At 45.9% G+C, this 15,818-nt stretch overlaps 1 protein-coding gene and 9 non-coding genes across 10 annotated transcripts in view; 6 read left to right on the forward strand and 4 right to left on the reverse strand.

Annotated features, from left to right (window-relative positions):
- Positions 1 to 15,818, forward strand: part of LOC124471292 (NACHT, LRR and PYD domains-containing protein 12-like) — a 1,476,309-nt gene that overhangs the window by 91,696 nt on the left and 1,368,795 nt on the right. The gene's annotated exons all lie outside the window — the stretch shown is intronic.
- LOC124472022 lies at positions 244 to 350 on the forward strand. The gene has a single exon (XR_006956603.1). It is a non-coding gene; the product is annotated as a U6 spliceosomal RNA (small nuclear RNA).
- Positions 1,136 to 1,332, reverse strand: LOC124472004. The gene has a single exon (XR_006956585.1). It is a non-coding gene; the product is annotated as a U2 spliceosomal RNA (small nuclear RNA).
- On the forward strand, positions 1,679 to 1,785 carry LOC124472024. The gene has a single exon (XR_006956604.1). It is a non-coding gene; the product is annotated as a U6 spliceosomal RNA (small nuclear RNA).
- Positions 2,578 to 2,774, reverse strand: LOC124472005. Its single transcript, XR_006956586.1, has one exon. It is a non-coding gene; the product is annotated as a U2 spliceosomal RNA (small nuclear RNA).
- LOC124472025 lies at positions 3,121 to 3,227 on the forward strand. The gene has a single exon (XR_006956605.1). It is a non-coding gene; the product is annotated as a U6 spliceosomal RNA (small nuclear RNA).
- On the reverse strand, positions 4,017 to 4,213 carry LOC124472006. Its single transcript, XR_006956587.1, has one exon. It is a non-coding gene; the product is annotated as a U2 spliceosomal RNA (small nuclear RNA).
- LOC124472026 lies at positions 4,560 to 4,666 on the forward strand. The gene has a single exon (XR_006956606.1). It is a non-coding gene; the product is annotated as a U6 spliceosomal RNA (small nuclear RNA).
- On the reverse strand, positions 5,466 to 5,662 carry LOC124472008. Its single transcript, XR_006956589.1, has one exon. It is a non-coding gene; the product is annotated as a U2 spliceosomal RNA (small nuclear RNA).
- LOC124472027 lies at positions 6,009 to 6,115 on the forward strand. Its single transcript, XR_006956607.1, has one exon. It is a non-coding gene; the product is annotated as a U6 spliceosomal RNA (small nuclear RNA).

A 15,818-nucleotide genomic window follows, 5' to 3' on the forward strand; every position in this document is an offset into this window, starting at 1 on the left:
TAGGGGGTAGGGGTTTGCAGTAGGGATAGGGGTAGAGGGGAGGGGTAGAGGGAGGGGCAGAGGGGATGGCCAGGGGGGAGGGGGGGCCGGCCGGCCCTGGCGCTTCAACCCCGCCCCACCTCGCGCTTCAACCCCGCCCCCCTGGCGCTTCAACCCCGCCCCCCCTGGCGCTTCAACCCCGCCCCAAGACGACTCGACCGGTGACGTGCCGGATATATAGGGGTCGGTGCAGCTGCCTGTCTTGTGCTCGCTACGGCAGCACATCTAATAAAATTGGATCGATACAGAGAAGATTAGCATGGCCCCTGCGAAAGGATGACACGCAAATCCGTGAAGCGTTCCGAATTTTGAACAATCGTCCCACCTTTTAGGGTTAGGGCTAGGGCTAGGGTTAGGGTTAGGGTTAGACCTTGACCACCCACCTCTCCTCCCTCATCGTTTTGGAAGGAACAGGGGAAGAAGGAAAAAGTGGTCCTCGTTGTTTCCTCCCCCCCCCCCCCCCCCCCCAAAAGCACTCGCTTTTGGTGTGCTTCCTAGATGACATGTGTGTTATTACATGTTATGACTACTAGATCAGCCTCGAAGATTTTTTTTTTTTTTTTTTTTTTATAAGTAAAAGGGAGGGAAAACGGCAGGCCAAACGAAAAGGGCTTCGCCTCACCGGGGAATTCCAGATTTTGGGGGGGCAATTCACTCGTTTCTGTTGCTTGGTTGCTTGGTTACATGGTTGCTTGGTTGCTTGGTTGGTATTCACATGGACCACCAAATGAGGCCAATACCAATGGAGTTTCACTTAGTTCTTTGACTCCATGGGTTCAATCAGAGCAAGAACGAGGTCACCAGTAAGTACGTACGTTCACGTGAAGTGCACATGACATGACATTGCAAATGAATGAAATCGACTACTACAAGGCAGGCAGCAGACGGGTTACAAAAGGAAGGTGGACTCACTCTTACCTACTCTATCATGATCCTTGTCAACCAGAGATGGAAAAGCCAGAGGTGAGGAATTACAAGGACAGGCCAGAGTTGAGGAGAAGGTCTCTTAGATCAGGAATCCACAGAACAATGCTTCACTTCACTCACTCACTCACTCACTCAATCTCCCCACAGGGTTTCCCTTTGACAGGCTTAGAAAGAGTGCACCGTTCCCCAGAGGAGCTGCCATACCGGGGCGATACGTGGAGCGGACGGAGCGAGCCCTCGTTCCGACTCCCTGTTGGCAAAAATCTGCTTGATAAGAACCGGTCCCCCCCGTGGGAGACCTATCAGATATTAAACTGACGAGAACAGAAACTACGCTTGATCTGAGCCAAAAGGCCGAGAAGCGATGACCCCCATTGATCCACGCTACGCGCGCGCGGCCCCTCAGTGCCCTTGCGCTGCACCACGGTCACGACGAGACTAGACTGGACTAGACTGGACTAGACTGGACTAGGGGGTAGGGGTTTGCAGTAGGGATAGGGGTAGAGGGGAGGGGTAGAGGGAGGGGCAGAGGGGATGGCCAGGGGGGAGGGGGGGCCGGCCGGCCCTGGCGCTTCAACCCCGCCCCACCTCGCGCTTCAACCCCGCCCCCCTGGCGCTTCAACCCCGCCCCCCCTGGCGCTTCAACCCCGCCCCAAGACGACTCGACCGGTGACGTGCCGGATATATAGGGGTCGGTGCAGCTGCCTGTCTTGTGCTCGCTACGGCAGCACATCTAATAAAATTGGATCGATACAGAGAAGATTAGCATGGCCCCTGCGAAAGGATGACACGCAAATCCGTGAAGCGTTCCGAATTTTGAACAATCGTCCCACCTTTTAGGGTTAGGGCTAGGGCTAGGGTTAGGGTTAGGGTTAGACCTTGACCACCCACCTCTCCTCCCTCATCGTTTTGGAAGGAACAGGGGAAGAAGGAAAAAGTGGTCCTCGTTGTTTCCTCCCCCCCCCCCCCCCCCCCCAAAAGCACTCGCTTTTGGTGTGCTTCCTAGATGACATGTGTGTTATTACATGTTATGACTACTAGATCAGCCTCGAAGATTTTTTTTTTTTTTTTTTTTTTATAAGTAAAAGGGAGGGAAAACGGCAGGCCAAACGAAAAGGGCTTCGCCTCACCGGGGAATTCCAGATTTTGGGGGGGCAATTCACTCGTTTCTGTTGCTTGGTTGCTTGGTTACATGGTTGCTTGGTTGCTTGGTTGGTATTCACATGGACCACCAAATGAGGCCAATACCAATGGAGTTTCACTTAGTTCTTTGACTCCATGGGTTCAATCAGAGCAAGAACGAGGTCACCAGTAAGTACGTACGTTCACGTGAAGTGCACATGACATGACATTGCAAATGAATGAAATCGACTACTACAAGGCAGGCAGCAGACGGGTTACAAAAGGAAGGTGGACTCACTCTTACCTACTCTATCATGATCCTTGTCAACCAGAGATGGAAAAGCCAGAGGTGAGGAATTACAAGGACAGGCCAGAGTTGAGGAGAAGGTCTCTTAGATCAGGAATCCACAGAACAATGCTTCACTCGCTCACTCACTCACTCACTCACTCACTCAATCTCCCCACAGGGTTTCCCTTTGACAGGCTTAGAAAGAGTGCACCGTTCCCCAGAGGAGCTGCCATACCGGGGCGATACGTGGAGCGGACGGAGCGAGCCCTCGTTCCGACTCCCTGTTGGCAAAAATCTGCTTGATAAGAACCGGTCCCCCCCGTGGGAGACCTATCAGATATTAAACTGACGAGAACAGAAACTACGCTTGATCTGAGCCAAAAGGCCGAGAAGCGATGACCCCCATTGATCCACGCTACGCGCGCGCGGCCCCTCAGTGCCCTTGCGCTGCACCACGGTCACGACGAGACTAGACTGGACTAGACTGGACTAGACTGGACTAGGGGGTAGGGGTTTGCAGTAGGGATAGGGGTAGAGGGGAGGGGTAGAGGGAGGGGCAGAGGGGATGGCCAGGGGGGAGGGGGGGCCGGCCGGCCCTGGCGCTTCAACCCCGCCCCACCTCGCGCTTCAACCCCGCCCCCCTGGCGCTTCAACCCCGCCCCCCCTGGCGCTTCAACCCCGCCCCAAGACGACTCGACCGGTGACGTGCCGGATATATAGGGGTCGGTGCAGCTGCCTGTCTTGTGCTCGCTACGGCAGCACATCTAATAAAATTGGATCGATACAGAGAAGATTAGCATGGCCCCTGCGAAAGGATGACACGCAAATCCGTGAAGCGTTCCGAATTTTGAACAATCGTCCCACCTTTTAGGGTTAGGGCTAGGGCTAGGGTTAGGGTTAGGGTTAGACCTTGACCACCCACCTCTCCTCCCTCATCGTTTTGGAAGGAACAGGGGAAGAAGGAAAAAGTGGTCCTCGTTGTTTCCTCCCCCCCCCCCCCCCCCCCCCCAAAAGCACTCGCTTTTGGTGTGCTTCCTAGATGACATGTGTGTTATTACATGTTATGACTACTAGATCAGCCTCGAAGATTTTTTTTTTTTTTTTTTTTTATAAGTAAAAGGGAGGGAAAACGGCAGGCCAAACGAAAAGGGCTTCGCCTCACCGGGGAATTCCAGATTTTGGGGGGGCAATTCACTCGTTTCTGTTGCTTGGTTGCTTGGTTACATGGTTGCTTGGTTGCTTGGTTGGTATTCACATGGACCACCAAATGAGGCCAATACCAATGGAGTTTCACTTAGTTCTTTGACTCCATGGGTTCAATCAGAGCAAGAACGAGGTCACCAGTAAGTACGTACGTTCACGTGAAGTGCACATGACATGACATTGCAAATGAATGAAATCGACTACTACAAGGCAGGCAGCAGACGGGTTACAAAAGGAAGGTGGACTCACTCTTACCTACTCTATCATGATCCTTGTCAACCAGAGATGGAAAAGCCAGAGGTGAGGAATTACAAGGACAGGCCAGAGTTGAGGAGAAGGTCTCTTAGATCAGGAATCCACAGAACAATGCTTCACTCGCTCACTCACTCACTCACTCACTCAATCTCCCCACAGGGTTTCCCTTTGACAGGCTTAGAAAGAGTGCACCGTTCCCCAGAGGAGCTGCCATACCGGGGCGATACGTGGAGCGGACGGAGCGAGCCCTCGTTCCGACTCCCTGTTGGCAAAAATCTGCTTGATAAGAACCGGTCCCCCCCGTGGGAGACCTATCAGATATTAAACTGACGAGAACAGAAACTACGCTTGATCTGAGCCAAAAGGCCGAGAAGCGATGACCCCCATTGATCCACGCTACGCGCGCGCGGCCCCTCAGTGCCCTTGCGCTGCACCACGGTCACGACGAGACTAGACTGGACTAGACTGGACTAGACTGGACTAGGGGGTAGGGGTTTGCAGTAGGGATAGGGGTAGAGGGGAGGGGTAGAGGGAGGGGCAGAGGGGATGGCCAGGGGGGAGGGGGGGCCGGCCGGCCCTGGCGCTTCAACCCCGCCCCACCTCGCGCTTCAACCCCGCCCCCCTGGCGCTTCAACCCCGCCCCCCCTGGCGCTTCAACCCCGCCCCAAGACGACTCGACCGGTGACGTGCCGGATATATAGGGGTCGGTGCAGCTGCCTGTCTTGTGCTCGCTACGGCAGCACATCTAATAAAATTGGATCGATACAGAGAAGATTAGCATGGCCCCTGCGAAAGGATGACACGCAAATCCGTGAAGCGTTCCGAATTTTGAACAATCGTCCCACCTTTTAGGGTTAGGGCTAGGGCTAGGGTTAGGGTTAGGGTTAGACCTTGACCACCCACCTCTCCTCCCTCATCGTTTTGGAAGGAACAGGGGAAGAAGGAAAAAGTGGTCCTCGTTGTTTCCTCCCCCCCCCCCCCCCCCCCCCCAAAAGCACTCGCTTTTGGTGTGCTTCCTAGATGACATGTGTGTTATTACATGTTATGACTACTAGATCAGCCTCGAAGATTTTTTTTTTTTTTTTTTTTTTTTTTTATAAGTAAAAGGGAGGGAAAACGGCAGGCCAAACGAAAAGGGCTTCGCCTCACCGGGGAATTCCAGATTTTGGGGGGGCAATTCACTCGTTTCTGTTGCTTGGTTGCTTGGTTACATGGTTGCTTGGTTGCTTGGTTGGTATTCACATGGACCACCAAATGAGGCCAATACCAATGGAGTTTCACTTAGTTCTTTGACTCCATGGGTTCAATCAGAGCAAGAACGAGGTCACCAGTAAGTACGTACGTTCACGTGAAGTGCACATGACATGACATTGCAAATGAATGAAATCGACTACTACAAGGCAGGCAGCAGACGGGTTACAAAAGGAAGGTGGACTCACTCTTACCTACTCTATCATGATCCTTGTCAACCAGAGATGGAAAAGCCAGAGGTGAGGAATTACAAGGACAGGCCAGAGTTGAGGAGAAGGTCTCTTAGATCAGGAATCCACAGAACAATGCTTCACTCACTCACTCACTCACTCACTCACTCACTCAATCTCCCCACAGGGTTTCCCTTTGACAGGCTTAGAAAGAGTGCACCGTTCCCCAGAGGAGCTGCCATACCGGGGCGATACGTGGAGCGGACGGAGCGAGCCCTCGTTCCGACTCCCTGTTGGCAAAAATCTGCTTGATAAGAACCGGTCCCCCCCGTGGGAGACCTATCAGATATTAAACTGACGAGAACAGAAACTACGCTTGATCTGAGCCAAAAGGCCGAGAAGCGATGACCCCCATTGATCCACGCTACGCGCGCGCGGCCCCTCAGTGCCCTTGCGCTGCACCACGGTCACGACGAGACTAGACTGGACTAGACTGGACTAGACTGGACTAGGGGGTAGGGGTTTGCAGTAGGGATAGGGGTAGAGGGGAGGGGTAGAGGGAGGGGCAGAGGGGATGGCCAGGGGGGAGGGGGGGCCGGCCGGCCCTGGCGCTTCAACCCCGCCCCACCTCGCGCTTCAACCCCGCCCCCCTGGCGCTTCAACCCCGCCCCCCCTGGCGCTTCAACCCCGCCCCAAGACGACTCGACCGGTGACGTGCCGGATATATAGGGGTCGGTGCAGCTGCCTGTCTTGTGCTCGCTACGGCAGCACATCTAATAAAATTGGATCGATACAGAGAAGATTAGCATGGCCCCTGCGAAAGGATGACACGCAAATCCGTGAAGCGTTCCGAATTTTGAACAATCGTCCCACCTTTTAGGGTTAGGGCTAGGGTTAGGGTTAGGGTTAGACCTTGACCACCCACCTCTCCTCCCTCATCGTTTTGGAAGGAACAGGGGAAGAAGGAAAAAGTGGTCCTCGTTGTTGTTTCCTCCTCCTCCTTGATGCCCATTATCAAAACTGGGTGTAGGCTCTTCCTAAAAAGATACAGATCTTGTCATTGCAGGTCATTCACCCTTATGCTGGGGACACACTAAACAATTTTTTAAATCTTATACGATTTTCAAACTGCGAGAGACCACAAACATGAGGACAAAAAATCCTAGATTTTTACTACAGTGTGTGGTCACTCTTAACACACCTCACACCAAGGGAACATCTGATAAAATAATATGCGGAAACATCAAGATAATCGGGACATTACCTAGGATTGTCGGAAGGGCCGAAATCGGCCCGATTATCCTGTGGTGTGTCCCCAGCATTACATAACTGGCCTAAAAACAAATCTGGAAAAGATATTCCATAATCTGGACATCCTTGGAGCCTTCCATGTCTTGGGGCCACAATCAGCTGCTTTAACAGACGACACAATGAACATCTCTCATCTGCAGACTCTTTCCAGAAAATGTTGCCCTCAACATGAGAAGGAAGTAATTCAGGAGTGGCTCTCGTTCAAGAACCATGTCCTTACTGGGATATTGAAGGTGAGTGAATTGCCCTGACTGTTCACAACACACACACACTAATGCCATGACAAACCCTTATCTTTCAAGAACAAGAACCAGGAGGAGCGCTTGAGTTTACTGGCAAGTGAGTTTGATGAGTGGGCCAACCTGTACCCCTGCCTGATCCTTCATGCAAGCATTCTTCTGGTTTTCCCTGTTTCCTCTGTAAACTGCGAACTGGATTTCTCAACAATGGACAGGGAATAGCAATACATTGAAATTCCCAATGTCTTGATATTGGTGCATTCTGCATTGATAATAAATAGCAAAACAGACCTCAGGAATCAACGTCATGGAGAACACCTGGCAGCTTCCCTGAGGATCTCCATCAATGGACCATTTCCTGAGGCCTCCCCTTATCAGAATCAGATATAGCGCATTAGAATAATAGGGCATTAGAATCAAAAGTTGCAGACTTTGCGCAAATAGGCTGTAACAAAAAGTAGTATAGGGTGTGAAATGTGTACTACAGCTATGGGAGTAGTTGTATATAGTGTGAATTGTATATAGGTCACATCTATCTAGTCTATCTAGTCTAGGTCTATCTAGTTTACGATGTTTGTACAGGCGTGAATCCTTGTTTTGTATATACTCTAATTAAGTCCTGTGTTAAAAAATTATATTGAACGAATTATTTCAGTTCAGCGGATGTTTTAGATATTTCCCTTTTCCAACACACCTGATTCAAATGAATGGTCGTTAGCAGGCTTCTGCATAACTAAATAACGACCCATCATTTGAATCAGGTGTGTTGGAGCAGGGAAACATGTAAAACATGGACAGAGGGTACTTGAGGACCGGGGTTGAGAACCACTGGGCTAAAGGATGCTTTCGCCTCTTGGGGACTCAGTGAAGACAGACAGGTCTGTATTACATCAGATAGTGGTGCGAACGTAGTGATGGCTGCTCAAATCAACAAGTGGACCCAACTGCCATGTTTTGGACACCGTTTGCACTTGGCCATTGGTAATTAATTGATTGTATTAAACTAAAAGTGATTTTTTCCATCAGCTGATTAAGTTAAATGTTACATATAATTATTTACATTTTAACCTGTTATTTTAATCTCTTGATTTCTTTTAGAGAGAGTGGCTAGAGACAAACGGGTGGATCGAGCAACTGGAGCGTGTATTGAAAGTGATGGGTCCCTTTTCCTATTTGTGGAAAAAGAAGAGGGACCTGGCAATTGCTCAAGAAGAACACAACCTACCCCAGCACAAGTTGGTCACAGAGACACCCACGAGGTGGGGAATCACATCAAAAGGTGGTGCAAAGAGTCCTGGAGCAGGAGAAAGCTGTTTCACAGGTTAGGGTTAGTCCTGTGACAAGAAGACCCAACATTAAGTTCCCACCTATACAGATATAGATGTTCTTGAGTCCATCAACCGGGCATTGTCCCCACTCCTAGAATTCACATATGCTCTGTCTGGTGAGTCTTATGTCAGTGTGTCTTACCTCAAACCAGTGTGGAAGAAATTGCAATTTCCTGTGTGCTTACATTATTCACTAATCAATAGAACTAGCAGTGTTTCCCACACAGACTAATTTGTGGCGGTGCGCCACAGAATCAACACCGGCCGCCACATATTGCGTTTTCGTAAAAAAAAATTTTAATGGCTATTTAGGTTAAAACACGCAGCGTATTCGTTCATCTGCATTTCCTTTCCCCTGCTCTCCCTCCGTGTCTCTGTCACTCATGCGTCTTTCTCACATATGCACACAGTCACAACGTCAGCACACGTTTGCAACAATACATACATACACCGTTCTAGTAAGACCGACAGCTATATCAGCGAGCCTTCAGCATTAGTGCCGCAGCTAAAAGTCGAGGAAAGTTTAGGCTACTTTTCGCTAGGTACCTTACTCAAAGGTTCCCCTTTGTTCTTTTGGTGAGAAGTCTCAGGAGCTAGCTACTTACCCGGCGTCCTGGAGCCGACCAGTTAAATAGTTGTTTAGCACTAGCGTTGCTACATGCATAAAGCAGAAATGATATGTTAGTTGTTGTTAATTTTGTGAAGGTGTGAATCATTTTGGATTAATATTTAATTTAACAAATTATTAACAAATTAACTGTTTAACAAATTATTAACAAAGGAATTATTACGAACCCCCCCCCCCCCTTGTCGGACAACCCCAACCACACACCCCCCTCTCCGCCACAACTAGGTTTCTAATCTGTGGGAAACACTGGAACTAGTCATTGGATACTAGTTAGTATGTTCTCATGTAAGCTTGCTATTAATAAGAGTATATTGTGTCTGTGTCAGGGTTAATAGATGTTCGGGATCAGGAGAAAGTACTGGTTAAACGTCCTTTGTCATGATTACAAGGAGAGCTCCACCAATGAACTCTAGTCTGAGAGTTGTCATATGTTGGGAGCAGTGAATCTCTTTCTCTGAGACTGTTGTAACGTCATTACTGCCTGACTGTCACTATGTTTACATTCTTGTGCCCTATAAAAGATGGTCCTCCGGCCTTCAGAGCGGAGAGAGACATGACTGAGACCTAAGCCTGGTGTTGTGTTGTCATTTATTGTCAAAGGTCTGGTTCTCTCCCAATCTGCAGATTGATAAATACTTATTAAAATCCAGAACTCAACTGAACTTAGTCACTCCGTTTATGAAAAGACGGACAAAACACTTTCTTCATCACCAGTACTACACTTGTTTAATACAGATATCATGAAACTGAAGGTTGGTGAAACAGAGCTCACCTAAACCATCAAAACGATAGTCATGGACTATCTGAATGAAAAATATGATGACCAAACAACTGATGACCTCCTGGACATGGCCTCGCTGGTTGACCCTCGGTTTAAAACACATCACATCAAAGACAAGAAGGTGGACCACATAAAAGCCAGAGCTATGTTATAGATGTCCAATGAGAGACATGAGAGCCCAACAGATGGAGACAATGCTTCTGCTTTACCACAACTGCCAGCTAAAAAGAAAAAGTAAATTGGCAGTTTTTTCAAAAAGCTGTGCTCCACCCCAGGTCTTACTGAAACCCAGCTCGTAGAGAAGGAACTCACCTCCTACCTCCAGTCTCCTGATGTTGACAGTGAAGCTAATCCACTGGACTGGTGAAAGACCTACCAAAAGAGCTTTCCCAAAGTCAGCTACCTCGCAAAGCGCTACCTGTGCATTCCTGCAACCAGCTCTCCCTAGGAGCGTGTTTTTAGCACAGGTGGCAACATAGTGACCTGCCATAGGGCATCTTTAAAGCAAGAGACTGTGGACAGACTTGTCTTTCTTGCTTGTAACTTGTAAGACAACAACAACAAACTGATTTGCTTTTAGCTTACAAACATTTGTAATTTTGTATGTTTAGTGAATGTTTAACATGTTATACAAATTGTGATCAATATTAAACCTAGAGACCATAGACTTGGTATTTGTTATAACTACGTAAATTATAATATAATATATTATTATTATATTATTATAGTTATTATATATAATATAATATAAGCCGCAGCAGCTCAATTTAATGAAGTGTACCTATATAAGCCGCACTGGACTATAAGCCGCAGGTGTTTTAATGTTTAATTACCATATGTAAGGGTTTGTGCACATAGGGTATTGTTGGGAAAGAGATGGCTGCTTGAGAGAGCTCCCATTTATTAACACTTCAACAAACAAGTTGCATATTTGCAGAACTTATTCAAGTGTTACCATTTAGTGCATCAGTTTCCAAACTGGGGTACGAGTTTAGGGGGTACGCGGGAGAAAATTAGATTTGCTTTTTCAAAGTGGAAACAACAAACAAATATTTATACCGTATTTTCCAGAGGACAGCTTTTAAGAGAGAAAGCGATTCCCCATTGTTCTGTCACATCAGAATTTTGATTTGGGTCACGAAAGTCTTGAAATTTGAGCGAGTGAGAATGTTGCCCGGTACAGACTGGATAGTCGAGCGGCAGCCATGTCTTTATGTCATGTCACAAAGTTCATAATTTTACAGTTTTACAGTCAATTGTACATCTAAAAAGTCAAGCAGGTCAGCTTTCAAGAGATATGGGAATTCTGCTTTTAGCCAGCTGGTCCAATTATTTTTGGGATTTGTTTAAACTGGCAATCTGAGTGAGACTGGGTCCCCGTTACACTGTTTGGACATTAGCCTCAGTCAGACTCGTCGCTCACTGGCATTGTGCACAATGTTGTACTTCACTCCATTCTACACCAGAAACATCAGGGAGGACTGCCTTTCGTAGATACGAGCCTGCTGAAGACAACCAGCTTCTCGGATTTCTTTAACCAAGCCTGTTTCATTCATCATTTGCCTGAGAAAGCGACCTCCATTAGCCAGGCTAGTTTTGCCCGATCACTTGGTCAGGCTATTTAAAGTATCGGGGTCAAGTGACTTTAGTGCATTGACAAGTGAAACGTAAATGTACTTGTCCAAGTGCCTCAAATAGTTAATGTCAAGCCCTGTAATCAAGTGGACAGAGATATATAATGACCTGATCGACACTCCAAGTGTATTATACCCGGGAGAAGTTCATCTTTTGCAACAGACATGCGCAATTGAGCCTGCTTGACAGTCGTGTGACGTAGGGTGCAAATTGGTCTATAAAGACCCCAAAATGGCACCTGTCAAGAGACACACTTCAAACACGCGGACTTCAAACTCAAGGCTATCAGTCACGCAGTAGAACTAAATAAAGCAGCTGCGAGAGAATTCAACATTAACGTTCAATTTAGCACTAGGCTATCAGACTGTTTTTTTATATGTTACAACTGAACAAGGTTGGGAGTTATTGTGAATACGCTCTTTAACGTTTGAACAATGTTGAGAGTTACTGTGAACACTTTAAAAATAGTTTGCCTGACGGACTTATCTGACTGTTTTGTTTCACTTAATGCGTTTTATAGTCAGGTGCGTTTATATTTGAAAAAAGATCGAGAATAGACCATTCATTTACAGTGCACCTTATAATCCAGTGCACCCTATAGTAAGGAAAATACGGATATAACAACTTCAAACTGCTGTCTGCCGCAGATATGTTTGGGGCAATGCCGGGGGGGAAAGGCCAAAAAAATACAGACAATGGGCCTCATTCTCAAACATTTTATTAAGTTTCTTCTGAATTATTTCTTACGGGCTTCGGAAAAACAACATAAGAAAAAGACATCCGCCAAATTCATGAACGCTTGAAAATGTGTTCCTACGCAGCAGAAGTTTTCTGAGCTGTTCTCCCCGGGAAGAGTTTTACATACACGCCCCGACAGCTACTTATAAGGGCACGCAACAGCAGTGAAGTGTGCAGTCAGATTCTACACAATTAGGAAAGCAACGGGAACGCAAGTTGTGTCCAAACGAAAAGCAATCAGTGCACAGGTGCAACATCATACAAGTAAGATGAGCAGTGGAATTGTTCTCCACTGGATCTAACAGTGTGCACATTAAGCAAAGCTAATTATTATAATTATTTAAATACGAGGATGTCTGTTATGGCAAGCTGTTTTATCATTTAACCAAAGAATTCTTGATATCCAAAATTCAAATTCTTGATATCAAAATTTGAATTCTTGATATCAAAATTGCATTTTGGATATCAAGAATTCATTGGTTAAATGATAAAACGGCTTGCCATAGTCTGTAGAGTTGATGTGAACGCAATCATCAACAATTTCTCATAACTTCATCAACACTTAAAACACAGAGTTTTCTTAAATGTGATTCCTTTGATCCTTTTTCACGGTTTTATGTTTTTTTAACCTGTTTTGCTTGCGAGCCCGCGGGCGGGCCCGAAACACTGCCCCCTCCTCCCCCATTTATTACGCATTAAAAATCATAAATAATTTTTTTCGACTAGTACACATGTTATACATCGTTGGAAAGCTACGATTCTTGTGCTTCCATTGAAATAAACCAATTCAAGCTCAACTTGCAACAGAAAGTAGCGTCAACGTCTTTGTCCGGTGACCGTTCATTCAACAATGCCAGAGAAAAAAAGTTGTACTTACCTTTGATTACTTAGGAATGTCCAGGAATGCACACAACTCATCAAAACCTCATCTGCTTACATTCCCAAGGGTCCAAAGTATTAAACCATGTCGAGTTGTTGTCCAAACAAAGAATTATATCCACACATAGCCACGATCTTGTTGCTTCATTGTTACTTCGTAAAAAAAAAAGATTCTGTCTCTCAACGCACTTTAGCTCATAGCATGAGATCTGGGTCAAGTAGAAACACGGAGATAGTCTTAAAATGGCCGCTACACTCTGACCTTTTGATAGACACCTTGGTTTAGCCAATAGGAGCTTCCATGCCCCGGTGACAGTCCTCTAAAGCCAACCAGGTCTGTGCGTCCAGCCCGCCCCCCGCCCACCCCCCCCGCCCCCTCTACACGATTTTTTCTAACTGGCTTGGACTGATTCTGAAAAGAGCTAGTTATCCTTGTAGCTTAGCGCTAGCTGTAAATGGCGATACCCCATATGCCAGGTTTTGTAGAGCCTTCAAAATAAAAGTCGATTGCGCAATATGTCTGTGTTCTTTGTGTGCCAATCCTGGAAATCAGATAATCACTCCAATGTGTTCATGCTTCAGTTTTCGTGTTTCAGTAATACTAATGAGGGATTTAGCTGTTATATATGATAGTTCTAAGGACCACCTTTCATTAGAGATAACAATTATACCTTTTTATCCTAAGAATTTGACCTTGGTTAGAAGGGTCATTCTGGAGTCTCCAAAAGGCCCTTTTAGAAAACGCCTGGATGTACTCTTATAAAACATGTGTCAAATATGAATATATTGTGGTATTATGTTTGACTTTTGATCTGAATTGGGTAAGGCTTCAACCTGTGGTCCAATTCTGTCTTCCAGCTAATACCTACCACCTGTAGGCCTCTTCAGGCCTCTGTTTTCAAAACAAAATCCAGGCGGAAATAGAAACTTTCACTTTCCTTGTGTTCAAGCTTCTATTACTCAACACCAGTAGGACTGACAGGGGTCCTGACAACAAGGAACATAACTTCAGAGTGTCAGCTTCCAAAAGAGTCCATTTACATGCATGTACTCCAATTAGTTCAAGAACAGCTTTCAATTTACTTTGGGCATGCTGTTTAGGCGTTTTTAGGCACATTTAACAGTCTCCAGAACAGGTTAAGGAATCGCATTTGAGACAACTCTGGCCAATTTACGACTGCTATTTCGAGTTCGGAAAGTCTTTCAGAACAAATCCCAAATGAGAAATGAATGCCAAATGTTTTCCTAAATCCAATTCAGAAGGAATTCCTTCTTAAATTCTTCTTAACTGCGTTCGAGAATGAGGCCCAATGCCTTCATCGAACAACACGGTTTCCCTGTTTCAATGTATCAGTGACATGGCAGATGACGTTTCAAAACAGCTACTGTGGTGATTATTTCTGGCTGAACTCCGCTCCGACCACGCCCCCCTTTTCAAATTCAACGCACACACTTCTGCATACTGTTTAGTTTATATATGTCCTTAGAGTTAAACATTGTTAGTTAGTTTTCTTCCGGTGTTTAATGCTAACTACCTTGGTTTTCAGAGGTTTTGCCTTGTTTGAGTTAAATAATTATTCCCGTTAAACCCCTGAGTGAGTTAGTTTGACCTCCTTGTTTGTTTCTCATTTCCCTTTACCTGGTTGTGTTGCTAATAAAACTCAGTTTGATCTAAATTTCTGTCCGAGTCCTTAAATCCCTGACAATTTCAAAGTTTCAAGTGTTATAGGCAAAGCGGCGGCAGTTACTTACATGAAAATAACGGGGTCTGAAGGGGTACAGGACTGTAAAAAGGTTTGGGAAGTAGCTACAGAACATATACTGTGCTGTGTAAACTGTACTTTATCACCTAGCGTTTCAGACACACAAACATTTCAACTTTCAAACTTAAATGGTGCGCTCCCAGCGCACATACCAGCAGTGATCTACAGCAGTGGTTTTCAACCAGTGGTCCTTGAGGGAGTGTTAGGGGTTCCCCAGCTAAATTAGTTAATAGCCTCACAATCATTTAACCACTTAACTTTGGCTATTTTTGAAGAACCTTGAAAAAGTGTGCAAATCTTTGAATCTTTAAATATTTTTTAATCCATAGATTTAGGAGGTCCCCTAGTGGCCGTTAGCTGTAAAAATCCATAGATTAGCCGCACCGTTATATCAGAGCCATAGAAAAAGAGGGTTGCGACACTTCCATAGACTCCCATTGTTATCGAGGAATGCGGAAGTAAAGCGTGTCTCACGCGACCTATAGTTCCAAACATTGTATTTTCCACCGTTGAACCCCATTCATTTTCAGTGTCTCCGAAGTAAGTCAGTTGGTAAATTGATGAAAATCATGAATTTTTTCATATTTCACATTTACATTTAGTCATTTAGCAGACGCTCTTATCCAGAGCGACTTACAGTAACTACAGGGACATTCCCCCCAAGGGGGGTAGGGTTAAGTGCCTTGCACAACGTCATTTTGGCTCGGCCGGGAATCGAACTGGCGTGTTCAGATTACCAGCCCGATTCCCTCACCGTTCAGCCACCTGACTCCCTCCACCCTCCATTTCAACCACCACATATCATTTGTTATGAGTAGTATTTCATATGGCCAAGATAAACATTTTCGTATAATAATAGCTTGTTAGATTCTAAATGCAGTTAGAGCTAGACTGTAAGTCTAGTATCTTACGTACAGCTAAGCAACACTTTTACTGTAGCTAGCTAAAGAGCATTTGTATCAGAACCAGAAGTCCGTTGGTTTATAGTCTGTCAAATTAGTTCTAGTTATTGGTGTTCGTTGGCATACGAAGTTTGTCTTTTCTTATTTGCCTATAGAGCTAGCAACAATGAATGGCAGATTATGGGGTCCGAAGCAAGTGAGCTGGTAAATTGATGAAAATCCTGCATTTTTTCATATTTCCACCACCACATATCAATTGTTATTTGTAGTATTTCATATAGCCAGCTGTAGAGAAAATGTATCGTAAGATTATAGCTTGTTAGATTCTAAATGCAGTTTGCGCTAGACTATGGGTCTA

The sequence above is a fragment of the Hypomesus transpacificus genome, chromosome 9 (genome assembly GCF_021917145.1).
Source record: "Hypomesus transpacificus isolate Combined female chromosome 9, fHypTra1, whole genome shotgun sequence".
NCBI lineage: Eukaryota > Metazoa > Chordata > Actinopteri > Osmeriformes > Osmeridae > Hypomesus > Hypomesus transpacificus.